Source organism: Sus scrofa, chromosome 1, assembly GCF_054392235.1.
Source record: "Sus scrofa isolate SSC_HxYL_T2T_F1_AM1 chromosome 1, Sscrofa_HxYL_maternal_Yorkshire_Landrace_v2.0, whole genome shotgun sequence".
In the NCBI taxonomy this organism is placed as follows: Eukaryota; Metazoa; Chordata; class Mammalia; order Artiodactyla; family Suidae; genus Sus; species Sus scrofa.
In genome coordinates, this window is record NC_139383.1 from 248,822,937 (window position 1) to 248,836,595 (window position 13,659).

The 13,659-nt window shown below is 36.5% G+C and overlaps 1 protein-coding gene across 15 annotated transcripts in view; it reads left to right on the forward strand.

Moving 5' to 3' along the window:
• The window catches only part of ZCCHC7 (zinc finger CCHC-type containing 7), a 247,523-nt gene that overhangs the window by 158,965 nt on the left and 74,899 nt on the right, over positions 1-13,659 (forward strand). The window lies entirely within an intron of this gene.

Genomic DNA, 13,659 nt, shown 5'->3' on the forward strand with positions numbered 1-13,659 from the left:
TTCTATTTTAAATCAAAAAGTATTGATAGATAGAGGTGTTCTATGCAGAAGACATTCTGTGGGATATGCCTATATATTTAATTTTCCATTCAGACATAGTTTGGAAAGGCTTTGGGAAATAGGTCATAATATTCATTAACCACGAGTATTTCTTGGGTAAGATAATTAGTATAACATCAAAGAAGTCTGTGGTCATCTATTTTGATGACCTGTTTTGATCCTTACAGACAGAGCTATGATTAAGGTGAGATGAATCTAACCTAGCTTACTTTTATCATCATATCACTAGCCAAATTGATGTACCCAGACCTAGAACAAACCTTGTCCTCTCAGTCTCTCCTTCTTGTCATTAGCGTTTCCTCTTGCTGGAAATATTCTTCCCTTTTCTGTCTTTGACTCCTTTTCATCAGGTTGTGTCTTTCTCTTGAAGATGGAGATTTCTTCTCTGATCACTATCAAGCCACGTCTTTCCTTCTCTGAATCTTATTAGCATTTCTTATAGGGAAGTACCATTCATTTAATTTTCTTCATGTACTAGTTTTGCCTTATCCTTTTGTGTGTGTTACTTTGTGCCCTAACTTGATTGTAAGTTCCTCAGAGCAGAGCTGTGTTTTAGACTTTCTGTTCCCCACAGGGCTTGGCACAGAGCCTGATACATAGCAAATTCTTTGTGAATATTTTGTGAAAACCCCTAGTATCTCCAAAATGCTCTCAGAACAAACAGACTGCTTTTACAAGATAATGAGAATTTATTCATAAGCCATGTTTCTTGACCTGGTCAGTAAGATAATAAGGTATACATAGGTTCCAGACATATTGAGTGTTTATTCGCAGAAATACGGGAAGTAATAAACTTCAGAAGTCATGAATACCCTCTTAAGCCCTGTCCTCCTTCCATCAGAATGTCACCAGGATTTCTGCTGCTTCAAAGGGCTAATCCTGTTCTCTTAACCACTATTGTCAATTCTACTGTCACCATCAGTATCGTAATTTATTTGGTTTTTCAGCAAATATATTATTTACTAACTATGTGCTAGACTGGGGGTACAAAATGAACCTAATTTCTATAAAAGAAAGATATAATAGTGCTATGAGAATGTGTGATGGAGACCCTAACCAAGTATGGAGGCCAAGGAACCATTACATGGGTGGTATTTAAGCTGAAATTCAAAAGATGAGTTAGAATGAATTAGTTGAAATAGTGGTATGAAAAGTGTTCGAGGCCAAGGAAATAGCACGTGCAAGGGTCCTCTGATAGAAGGGATAATGGCTTGTTTGCTGTCCTAAAGGAAGGTCAGTGTGGCTTGAAGGGAGAGTGTGAGAGGGAGCCTGCAGGGCGCGATGAGACTGGGAAAGTAGGTAAAGATCAGAAGTTTCAGACATTGTAGGCCATGTTAAAGTTTTTGGTCTTTATTTTTAAAGCATTTGGAAACTATTGAAGTGTGTGAAGCAAGGGTTACAGGATCAGATTTGCATTTTGCAAAGATCTCTAAGCTACAGAATGGAAAATTGGTCAGAGGGCCTTGAGTAGTTAAGTAGCTATTATAGCAGTTCCAGGAAGGAAATGTTGCTATCGTGAGTTACTGAGGTGGCAGTAGAGAGAACAAACTGAATTTGGTATAATTTTAGAAATTAAAATCAACAGAACCTGGTGAGGAATTCTGTATGGGAGATGAGGGAGAAGACGACAACAAAAACAACTCCCAGGTTTCTGATTTGTGTATCCCGCGTATGAGTGTATGAGAGGAAGTACTGAGGAGAGACCAGTTGGAGGAGGATGAGTCTGGCTAGGAACATGTTGAGTCTGAGGTACCCCGTGCTGGCTGGGCAGTTGGATTTAAACAGTGGTAAGAGCAAGAGAGGTTTATCTGTGAATAGGAAGTCTAGATAGTTTCACTTAGACTTTCAGCTGTAGAGAGAGTATAGAGCTGTGTTCTGTAATAGGGTAGCCACAAGCTACCTGTGGCTGTATGTACGTGGAATGTTAATCTGAATCAAAAGCACTCTTGTCTAAAGACAGCGTGAAAAAAAGATTGCAAAGCATGTCACTGATAGTTTTTCACATTGAGTATATAGTTTTTCATACTAAGTGTATGTTGAAATGATCTTTTAGATAAGGACACTAAATAAAATGTGTTACTAAAATTAAATTAACCCATTTTACTTGTTTAATGTGGCTACTAGAAAATTTTAAATGACTTAGCTCACATTTGTAAATTGCATTATATATTTTTGCTGGGCAGTGCTGGTATAGAAAAGCAGGTTTGGAAATGGGACTTGAGGTATACCAAAATTTCATGTCTGCATTATCAGAATGGTCAGGTCCTTGACATTTCATTAGAAAAGATTCAGATGTACTCCATCTAAATTACAGTGCTGAAAAGACCTCCTAGGGAATTTTATATACTTCAAAATATAATAGTTTTTTTCTCTCCACCTCCATTCTAAAGAAGCCATCACCGAAACTAGTTCCCAATAATCAAAAAAAGGGGGGGGGGGATAAGGGAGAGGGAGACAATGATTTCATTTCTATTTGGCTATGAAGAGACAGGGATGACTGTTACTATATGACTTGAATTTTAAAGAAATAATATGCAGTGTCAGTCACATGAACTGTTCCTCAGTGTACCCAAAGAGAGGATATTTGATTACTTCAGAGAGGTGAATTTATCTTCAAAGAAGTATTGGAGCTACTGAAAAAAGAACAGTTTGAGTATCACATTTTGCAACTCCTAATGAAATAAGGATTTAAAGAATTAATGTCTCTAGTTTGACAACAAGAGACAATCAGACTTTACTTGCCTCTTCAGAGAAGAATACATTGATTATCTAGAAGTATTATTTCCTTAAAGAAAAAAATCAAATTTGAATAATGTGATCAGGCTTCTGGATTTAACTACCAGTTTATAAGAAATACAAAGAATGTGGTACTTTGAGGAGTTGCTGTTGTGGTGCGGTGGAAACGAACCTGGCTAGTATCCATGAGGATGCGGGTTTGATCCCTGGCCTCACTCAGTAGGTCAAGGATACAGCATTGCCGTGAGCTGTGGTGTAGGTCACATACACAGCTTGGATTACTGCAGCTTGGATTGGTGTAGGCTGCATCTCCGATTAGACGCATAGCCTTGGAACTTCTATGTGCCACAAGTGTGGCCCTGAAAACCAAAAAAAAAAAAAAAAAAAGAATGTAGTGCTTTGAAATACAATATACTTATAAAAATCCAGAATGTAGACAGGTCACAGAATAAATTACCTCACTTCTTTAATAAATAATTGCAAAGAAAATAGGAGAATGGAATGAAGGGAGGAAATATGGGTAGGAGAACCTGTAGACTCAGAGAGCCTTAAAAGAAATCTCTATTTATTATAACTGGCATTTTTTTGGATCTGGTTTATCCAAATTATGAAAATTTGAACATTGATGAATATTTGATTAATTGTGGTGGATTTTTTTCGTAAGTATGATATTGGTATTACAGTTAAGTTTTAAAGGGACCTTATCTTTTAGAGATAGAATGCCAAAATTTCTACAGACTAAATGATATGATGTCTGGGATTTTCTTAACAATAATTCAGTAGGGGACAAGGGATTAGTGATATAGGTGAAATAAGTTTGGCCGTGACTTAATAGTCATTGAAGCTGGATTCATGGGGGTTCTTTGTACTATTTTCTCAACTTCTTTATATTGGAAATTTTCCAAAATAGTGAATGAATGAGAAAGAGCACATACAAACATTATACAACAGAAGAAAATATCATTAATGAAGACTTTAATATACCTCATTGTATCAAAAGTTCTGAGGGAGAAACAGAAATTTTAAAATTTATCCCCATTAGTTACCTTTTACTTTCCTAAGTCTGCTGGGTTTGGTAATTTGACCGAATTTATATTTTCAGGTAGCAAACAAGTTGATTTTTTAATCCTCTCCCAATCACTTACTCTTATGTGCACATTATGTTGAATTCAGCACTTACCATTCCTCTTAGTTTGGGAGTGGGGAAGGAAGCCTTTTTAAAAGTTATTCATTGCGTACATAAAACATGTAAGGAAAATTATAAAGTAAACATCTTTGTAACCATTACCCAGGTCAAGAAATAGTACCTTGGTGTTCCTCTCATGGCGCAGCAAAAATGAATCTAAGAACCGTGAGGTTGTGGGTTCGATCCCAGGCCTTGTTCAGTGGGTTAAGGATCTGGCGTTGCCATGAGCTGTGGTGTGGGTTGTAGACAGGGCTCAGATCTGGCATTGCTGTGGCTATTGTGTAGGCTGGCAGCTGTAGCTCCAATTAGACCCCCTAGCCTGGGACCCTCCATATGCCACAGGTGCAGCCCGAAAAAGCAAAAAAAGAGAGAAAGAGAAAATGAAAGAAAAGAAATAGTACCTTGACAGTACCCCTGAAGTATGTAGAAAAGAAAGAAGGAAAGAAGGAAGGAAGGAGGGAGGGAGGGAGGGAGAGAGGGAGAGAGAGAGAGAGAGAGAGAGAGAGAGAGAGAGAGAGAGAGAAGAAGAAGAAGAAGAAGAAGAAGAAGAAAGAAAAGAAAGGAAAAAAGAAAAAGACAAAAAGAAAAGAAAAAGAAATAGTACCTTGACACTACCCCTGAAGCATGTCCCTTCTCTACCATATTTGATCTCCTCCCTCCTCCATAGGTATATTCATTACCTTGATATTTATAGCAATCACTTCCTGGCTTTTTGTTTTTTTAACTTCTCTTAACTGTATAGTTTACCTTTTCCCTGTGCATTCTTCATATGTTTACTTCATATATTTAGATATTTATGTACATATATTACTTTGCATGTTTTCAAACTTTATATAATTGACACTATCCTGTAAGTATACTTCTTAACTTCTCTGAGTCTGCATTACAATTATAAAATGCATTCACGTAGCACTAGTTAATTCGTTTTTAACAGCTGTATAGTGTTCTTTTGTATCAGCATACATCTAATACATCCATTCTCTTACCAATGGACAGTTAGATTGCTCAAAATTTTTGCAGTTAGATATAAAGCTGCAAGTTTCCGCTGTGGTACAGTGGTTAATGATCTGGCTTGTCTCTGTGGAGGCTCCAGTTTAATCCCCAGCCTGGCAGCTGTGGCATAGTTTGCAGCTCCAGCTCAGATTTGATCCCTAGCCCTGGAACTTCCATATGTTGCAGGTGCAGCCGAAAAAGGGGGAAAAAAAAAAAAGAAAGAAAGCTGCTATGAATATTCTTATGCATATCTCTTGGTACACATATATGACGGTTTCTCTAGAGCAAGGATTGTCAAACTCTGGCCCAAGGGTTTCTGTAAATAAAGCTTTAAAGAAACAACAATGTCCATTTTTGTATGTATTGTCTGTGACTACTTTCAGCCTACAGTGGCAGAGTTGAGTAGTTGAAAGACCTTATGACCCACAAGCCTGAAAATATTTACCCTCTGGCCTTTGAGGAAAAGTTTTGCTGACCTCTAATCTTAGCATGTGTAACTAAAAGTAAAATTACCAATCATGGGGTAATCTTCAGCTTTACTGGATTTTGCCAAGTATCCTGTAGGAATGCTTAGAGTAAGTTCTTGTTCACCTGCCTCCTGGTCAATATTTGGTATGCCAAAATTTTATGTTTTGCAGTTAAATACCATAGTTTAGATTGCTGATTCTCTGATTACTAGTAAGGTTGAACATTTCATATGTTTATTAGATCTTGTATTCTTCTTCCTTTTTTTTTTGGTTAATTGCCTCTTCCTATCTTTTGCCCATTTTTCCTTTTTTTTTTTTTTTTTTTTCCCCGCCCTCTAATGGTTTGTACAAAATTTTTATATCTTCGGGATACGAACCCTTCATTGGTTATATGCATTACCAACATTTCTTCCCAGTTTATGGATTCTTTTAATTTTTCGTAATGATATCCCTAAAAACACACATACACACCTTTGGAAATAATTTCAAATTTACAAAATGTTGCAAAGGTAAATTAGTACAAAGAATATCTACCTGTATATCCATTATCTGGATTCACTTATTGTTTACATTTTACTCCATTTGTTTTATTAATCACATCTTCTCTGTTAATGTATTTATGTATATGTATGTGTATGTTTATATTCTGAAGTTTTTGAAAGTAAGTTAGATACATTATGCCTGTCCTTTTACCCCTAAATGCATCAGTGTTTATTTCCTAAGAATACAGATATTCTCTTATGTAGCCATAGTGAAGCTGTCAACTTCATGAATTTATAGTGATGCAAGTTTATCTAAACTACCAACTGTACTAATTTCTTAATAATGTCTTTTGAGATGTGAAAGTTTTAAATTTTAATGTAGTTATTTTATCTGTCCTTTCCTTAATAATCTGTTTTTTAAAATCCTTCTCATCTCTGAGATTTTAAAATATATTCTATGTTTTTTTATACAATTAAAAAATTTTGCTTTCCATATTTAGGACTTTAATCCACTTGGATTGTTTTGTTGCTGTTTGTTTTTTTTAACATGGCGAGAGATGAATTTTGTATGTGGTAAGAGACAAATTCTAATTTTTTTTCCTCATTGCCCCAGCACCATTTATGGAATAAACCTTGATTCCCCATGGAATGGCACCAATGTTGTATATCAAGTTTATGAATGCAAGTCTTTCCTTGGGCTACCTATTCATGGACCTGAACCACTCTGTCATAACTATTGCAGCTTTATACTAATTAATTGAAATCTGGCCAGATAAGTCTAGGCAAGTCTCTCCAGTGTATTCTTCTCAAATTTAATTTCTACTTTGATGAATGGCTATACAGCAAACAATTCATGTAGTCATCACCTAGTCAAAATATAAGATATTAGCAGTACAACAAAGCCCTCAGTATCCACCTCCCTGGTCATAACCTTCACCTTCTTCCAAGAGGCTGCCTGACCTTTGTGACAGTACTTTCCTTGATGCTCTTTACAGTTTTGTTACTGTTCCATTCCTTGAACTATTGTTTAGATTTGTCTGTTTGGGGGATTTATATTCATGGATTCATAGAATATGTATTTTGTACGTGTCTACCTTTATATACATGTATATTTAAATAAGGCTTTATATAACATTATGTAGCTGTGGCTTATTTTGTTTGTTTTTCAGTTGATGTGTTTGTTTTTAGTATATGTCATTGTATGACTATACCGGAGTTCATCCTTTCTACTCTAAGTGGGCGTTTTGGATATCGCTAACCGTGTTGCTCTTCATGTGCATGTTTTACAGTTGTTTCAGGTGTATACCTAGAGCTAGAATCGCTTTGTTTTGTGGTAGGCATATCCTCCACCTGAGTAGATAATGACAATTTTTTTTCCAAAGTGGTTGTACCAGGTTACATTCTAACCAGCAGTGTATGAGAGTTCCCATTGCCCACATCTTTGCCAGCACTTACTGTTGTTAGTGTTCTTAATTCTTTCTATTTTGACAGGTGAATAGTAGTATTTTATTGTGGCTTTAATATGTATTTTACTTAATAGGTAACAAGTCAAGTACCTTTCATGTTTAGTAGTATTCAGATACCAATAAAAGGCATTTTAAAAGTCTTTTGCTAGTTTTCCTATTTATTTGTCTTAAAAACTTGCAGGGGTATATTATATCTTCTGGTTGCAAATCCTGTCTATGTTGGGTGGCTGTCTTCTCCCACTATGTGGCTTGCTTTTTCAAGGGTGTTTTGTTTTGTTTTTTTTTGATGAACAGAGTGCTTGATTTCAGTGTAGTCAAAAGTTACCACATTTGAATCCATGCTCTACCAGTCACCTACTGCATGACCTTGGCCAGCTTTGAGCTTTAGTTTACTTATCTGTAAATAGTTAGTAATAATATCCATGTCATAGGGTAATTGAGAAGATTAAGTGAGATAAAGCACTTATTATAGAGCTTTTTACCTAGCAATCCCTCAATAGATGTTAATTGCCTTCCCCATCATTTAGGGTGCTCATTTTCATACTGTCTTTTGGGAAATTGGGTAGTATTCATGAGCTATTTGCAAATGAATGTTTTGGAAATTAGAATCTCATATAATTATCCTAGGAATTTAGAAGGTGGCCTAAAATAGTAAATCATAATTAATTTGCCCAGAGAACTAAAATGTAACATTTTCTCTGATGAAAAGGATTTATACTGAATATGGGACCCTTGAATAATAAAACTCATGACTGGAGTATCTTAGCCAGAAAAAGAGAAGCCATAGTTTAAAACAATCTAAATCCTATAAATAATGCTTCATATTTGGAAACTAAGAGGAGATTTTTTTGCCTTCAAGAAGAAAGCACGGTTTCTTAAATGATAAGAAATTGCTTATGACTCCAGCCCAAAATACCTTCCCCCTCCTTAGAATTTTCTGATGCTTACTGATGATTTTTTTTTCATTTTGACCTATTTCATCATTCATTTATTCATTCAACAGATACTTATAGAATACCCCTTATTATCTAACAAGACCCCTATGCCAGGTGAAAAGGACAGAGCAGTAAATAGTGTAGACTCAGTCTTACCTGAATGGGCTATGAAAAGCTTTTTTTTAAGGTTTTAGCACCATGCTGGGAAAAAAAAAAAAAAAAGGGGTAACAAACCTGACTGGTATCTATGAGGATGCGGGTTAGATCTCTGGCCCCACTCAGTGAGTTAAGGATCTAGTGTTGCTGTGAGCTGTGGGGTAGATCACAGACGCAGCTCAGATCCTCAGTGGCTGTGGCGTAGGCCGTCACCTGCAGCTCTGATTCGACCCCTAACCTGGGAACTTCCATATGCCTCGGGTGTAGCCCTTAAAAAAAAAAAAAAAAAATCCTGGAGTTCTGCTTCTGGTAATGGACAAAATACTATACCATAAATGTTTATATATAAAATATAATTTATATACCCATTCATCACTTTAGCACATACTTTAAAACTTAAAGATGTAAAGTATCTAAAGATACTGGAGACAAACCAAAAGCAGGTAGAAACTAATATAGAGTCAACACCTGAGATAAAGGAAGAGCAAAGAGTGAGTTTCCTGTTTTTATAGCTTCGTTCCTGAGACCAGTCGCTAATTGGACTGGGGGTGGATAGCACTCTGAAAGAAATGTGTAGTCTTAGTGGTGCTGGAAATCAGAAAAGAGAGGCTACTGTAGCAGCTGGACAGTGAAGGGGCATTTGCACAGGGGGACGCCAAAATCATGCATGTTAATATTTGCCAAATTTTTGATCTTTGAACAATCAACTCTTTTTAAGGGAACATAACAGAATCTATAGTCTACAAAGTATGATTCACAAGGTCCAGGATACCATCCACAATTACCAGACATATGAAGAAACTGGAAAATTGGTGAACACAAACTCTGGGATGACACAAATGTTGAAATTAGCAGACAAGGATTTTAAAGCAGTTATTTTTACTATGTTCAAGAATGTAATAATGCATGCATATAGTGACATAATAGACATGAAATCTCAGAAAAATAAAACAAATTCTAGAACTGAAAAGTACATTATCTGAAATAAAGGTTAACTGTTTGACCTTTGGGGAACTATATCCAATCAGTTGTGATAGAACATGATGGAAGATAATATGAGAAAAAGAATGTGTATATTTATGTAACTGGGCCAGTTTGCTACACAGCAGAAATTGACAGAACATTGTAAATCAACTATATGTTAATAAAAAAATTTAAAAATGAACGACCTTGAAGACCAAAATTATCCAATCTGAAAACCATAGAGAAAAAATATTCTAAAAATAAATTTAAGGAGTTCCACGGTGACTCAGTGGGTTAGGGATCCAGCATTGTCATTGCGTTTCTTAGGTCACTGCTGTGGTGTGGATTTAATCCCTGGCCCCGAATTTCTGTATGCCAGGGGTGCAGCCAAAAAGTAAAAATAAATAAAAATAAAATAAACTTAAAAGTGTAGATCCTCAGGGACCTAACTGAACAATATTAAATAGACCTAATAAGTGTCACTGGAGTCTAAAAGGAAGGAGAAAGAAAATATATATGAAGATAATGGGAAAGAACTCCCTAAATTTGTGAAAGATAAAATTATACATGTTCAAGAGATTCAGTCAAATTGATGAAAACCAAACATCAGAAAATTTTTATAGGTAAAAGGATGGAAAAAGATATAACATGATGGAGTTCCCGTCATGGTGCAGTGGTTAACGAATCCGACTGGGAACCATGAGGTTGCGGGTTCGATCCCTGGCCTTGCTCAATGGGTTAAGGATCTGGCGTTGCCTTGAGCTGTGGTGTAGGTCACAGACGAGGCTCGGATCCTGCGTTGCTGTGGCTCTGGTGCAGACCGGTGGCTACAGCTCCGATTAGACCCCTGGCCTGGGAACCTCCATATGCCATGGGAGCGGCCCAAGAAAAGGCAAAAAGACCAAAAAAAAAAAAAAAAAAAAAAAAGATTAACGTGCTAAGAGGGAGTTCCCGTCGTGGTCAGTGGTTAACGAACCCGAATAATATCCATGTGGATGCGGCTTCATTCCTGGCCTTGTTCAGTGGGTTAAGCAACTAACCTGGGAACCTCTATATGTCAAGGGCGTGACCCTAAAAAGACAAAAAAATAAATAAGTAAATGCTAAAAGTAAGCATGTGAAAACTGGAGTGGCCATGTTAATAGCATATAAGTAGACTTTGAAACAAAAAGTAGTATTAGAGATAAACAGAGTCATTTCTAAAAGTTTAAAGGATCATGTCATCAGGAAAGGCACAGAATCAAGCAAGATCTTCAAAATGGAAAAGCAAAATTTGGCAGGATTAAAGAAAGAGACAGAAGTTCACAGTCATAATTGGGTATATCAATACCTATCCCATTTCTCACTAATTGATCGAAATACTAGATTAAGCATAAGGACATAGTTCAGAATAATACTATAACCCACCTTGACGTAATGAACATATATAAGTCACAAAATCCAATAGTTGCAGGGTATGCATTCTTTTCTAGCATCCATGAAACATTCTCAGAAGTCCTCCAGGTGCTTCCTTTTGCCAGGTACCTTTCTCTGTATCACCACAACCACCAGCTGCCTCCATCTCATCCACCTTCAATCTCATCCCACACCTGACTCAGAAATCTCATTTGAGTTCTCTTGAATTTTTATCACTTATTTATTTGGACTTTATGATCCACACTGCTCAAAATGTTACTTTTTTATTTCTTATTTTTTGTCTTTTTGCCATTTCTTGGGCCGCTCCCGAGGCATATGGAGGTTCCCAGGCCAGGGGTCTAATCGGAGCTGTAGCTGCCAGCCTACACCAGAGCCACAGCAACGCAGGATCCGAGCCGCATCTGCGACCTACACCACAGCTCATGCAACGCCGGATCGTTAACCCACTGAGCAAGGGCAGGGATCGAACCTGCAACCTCATGGTTCCCAGTCGGATTCGTTAACCACTGCACCACAACGGGAACTCCAAAATGTTACTTTTGTATATCAGTCTCTTATACGTTCTTCTTTATGGATGATTTGGAGTCTCCTTTCCCTGTAACTATTCCCCATGGATTCTAGCTATTTTTTAAAATTAAATTTTATTTTAGTATAGTTGACTCAAAATATTGTATTAGTTTCATGTGTACAGCAAAGTGAATCAGTTATACATATACGCATATCCATTCCTTTTTAGATTATTTTCCCATATAGGTTATTACACAGGATAGAGCAGATTTCCCTGTGCTATACTGTGATCCTTGTTACATATCTGTATTTTATATATAGTATTGCATATGTTAATCCCAACCTCCTAATTTATCTCTTCCCCACAGCATTTCCCCTTTAGTGATCATAGATTTGGTTTCAAAATCTTTGAGTCTGTCTCTGTTTTGTATCATTTTTTATTAGATTCCACATATTAGTGATCTCATATTTGGATTCTTGCTGTTTTTAACCCACATACTTTATAATCTTGGTGTTTCTTAAAATAACTTTTATATTATTTTACCTTTGTTTTTAGTGCTGTTGGTGTTTTTTGTTGGTTGGCTGGTTGGTTTTTAGCTGTGCCCATGGCATACAAAAGTTCCTAGGCCTGGGATCAGACCCCTGTCACAGCAGTGACCCAAGCCGGAGTGGTAACAGTGCTGGATCCTTAACCCTTAGGCCATCAGGGAACTCTTGTGTCCAGAGTTTTTGATGGGTTCATTTCAGAGGATTTCCCATTAGAAATGCTGTTCTAAAAACAAAGAGTCTAGTAGACTTAATGCTTTTGTTTCTATAGAGGACAGTTCCTAGAATCTGTTAAATAGAGAGGGTGGGGAAGGGTCTCTCCATTTGTATATGGTGTGAAGCTGGTACAGATAACAGACTTTCAGAAAAAATAAAACTGATAACTATCCTCCAGGCCTTTATGTCTTTTACCACATGTAATTGTATTTAGTCTCACATACACGTTTAGTAATGGTTTCCCCTCAGATCCTGGTAACCAACCTACTTACCAGCAGTTTCTGTTCCTAAGCTAAGGATGTCCAGAGAACTCTGTCACAAAAGAGCTGAATTATTTGGTTATTAAAATGTGGAAATACATGTTCTTTAATATTCTGCATTTAAAGTCTTGCTTTTGGGAGTTCCTGTGGCTCAGCGGGTTAAGGATCCGGCATTGTCGCTGCTGCGGTGTGGAATCGATCCCTGGCACGGGATCTTGTGTGTGCCACGGGTGTGACCATAAAATAAATAAATAAAGGCATGCATTTTGTCCTTGCTCCAGTATGTTTTTTAAGGTCCCAGCATTCTACTTTTCCTTCCAATTTTCAAATCTCGCTCTTCTCTCTTAAGCCTCTTGAGCAAGGTATGTGATAAGCCCCTTACTTCCACTCTCTTCTGAATAAAGTGTGATAGTACCAGCATCAGCTCCACTTTCAGGAACAGAGGCCTTGTCAGTAGAACAAGGACATACCTTCAAAATTCTGCCTCAAAATTTGGTAAAATATTGTTTAGTAGGTATAGAGTTTCAGTTTTTCAGGATTAAAAAAAAAAAAGTTTTCGGGTAGGTAGTGGTGATGGTTGTACAGCAATATATACTTAATCCCACTGTACACTTAACAATGGTTAAGATGATGTATATTGTGTATATTTTATCACCTCAAGAAAGTTTTTAAAAAGTTGGTAAAAATACTTACGCAAGATGATCTTGAATCATTTTTTTTCTCTTATTAAGATGACATTGATCCCAGAGGCAAAATGCATCCTCTTATTGTTTTTAAGAGCTGTTGTCTCTGCTTATAGTAAATATATGTGAGTTAATGATAACACAATGCTTTTTCTGTTCCATGGGGCTCAGAAATCATTTGGAGAAATAAAGACTAGGTAGCTAGTGTCTATCTACCATATCTTAAAATTTTTATTTTTTAAGAATGTTTATAATTTTATATTTCTAAAAACTATGTAAACTACCTGAATTTCAGAGGGAAACAAATTTCAAATTATTGTCGTTATTTTTACTCCTCCCCATCCTAAATTTCATGTGTCTAAATCTAACTATAGCCTCTCCAAATACTCCCATTGTTTGAAAACAGAGAACTTTGTCTCTCTTTTTTGCCCTTCCCTACTTGAATTTTTATTTTTAAATGAAAAACAGAATTTAATAGGACTCTGATTTATTCTAGCCCTACTTTCCTGTCTCCCCATCATTTCTTTAGTGCTCCACATTTATTTGAAAATATTCTTGAAAATTACTTTTAAGAAAATTGAGATTACA